At 35.1% G+C, this 955-nt stretch overlaps 1 non-coding gene across 1 annotated transcript; it reads left to right on the top strand.

Annotated features, from left to right (window-relative positions):
• Window positions 1-242: 242 nt before the first annotated feature.
• On the top strand, window positions 243-349 carry LOC128035002 (small nucleolar RNA R71). Its single transcript, XR_008191406.1, has one exon. It is a non-coding gene; the product is annotated as a small nucleolar RNA R71 (small nucleolar RNA).
• Window positions 350-955: the final 606 nt, after the last annotated feature.

The following is a 955-nucleotide window of genomic DNA, read 5'->3' as shown; positions in this document are numbered from 1 at the left end:
TAGAAGATACCTGAGTAGTGAGTCAAGTCAGTGCATCCACTTCATGCACTCCTACTATTTGTCTTCCAAAAACTGCTCGATTTGTCGGCCATTGGTAATTGTTGCTAGTGGTCCTTTTGATGACCTCGTAAGCATCATTATAAGACTTAGACAAAATCGCACCATTCACAAAAGCATCTATCATTAATCTTTTGTGTGCATTGAGACCGTTATAAAATGCCTCCTATTGGATACAATGATGAATCCAATGATGAGGACACTTACAAAGTAACTCCTTGAATCTTTCTCATGCCACGTATAAGGACTCATCATCCAATTGTTGGAAAGTAGTTATCTCATTACGCAACTTTACATTTTTGCTTGATGGAAAATACTTAACCAATAACCTTTCTGCTAATTCTTGCCAGGTAGATATTAAACTTGGTGGCAATGAATTCAGCCATGCTCGTGCTCGATCTCACAATGAGTACAAAAACAATTTTAACCACAGTGTGTCTTTAGTAACGCCAACTAACTTAAATGAATCACTCACCTTGATGAATAATCGAAGGTGTAAGTGTGGATCTTCTGTAGGTGTACTACTAAATTGGCCAACGTTTGGAGCATTTAAAACATCACTGGTTTTAGTTCAAATTTGGGTGCCTCGATATCTAACCTTTTAATTCCCAAAGAATGATTACGGCAATAGTCCCCGGCAACAGCGTCAAAAACTTGTATCAAGGAATATGCTATACACAGTTGTTTAAGTAATAAGTAAAAATGTGTTATTGTCTCTGCATGGACTGTATATGCTTAACAAATTAATTGCAAAAGTTATAATTAACAATTTGATGTAAAACTCAATAATTTTGAACAGTAATGATTCAATTAACTAAATACAAACAGTGATCCCTAATGCAATTTTAATCTAGATGCAATTTACCGAAAAGGGGTAGAGTTTGATAAAAATAGAATT

The sequence above is a fragment of the Gossypium raimondii genome, chromosome 11 (genome assembly GCF_025698545.1).
Source record: "Gossypium raimondii isolate GPD5lz chromosome 11, ASM2569854v1, whole genome shotgun sequence".
In the NCBI taxonomy this organism is placed as follows: Eukaryota; Viridiplantae; Streptophyta; class Magnoliopsida; order Malvales; family Malvaceae; genus Gossypium; species Gossypium raimondii.
This window is presented reverse-complemented; position numbering and strand designations above follow the sequence as displayed.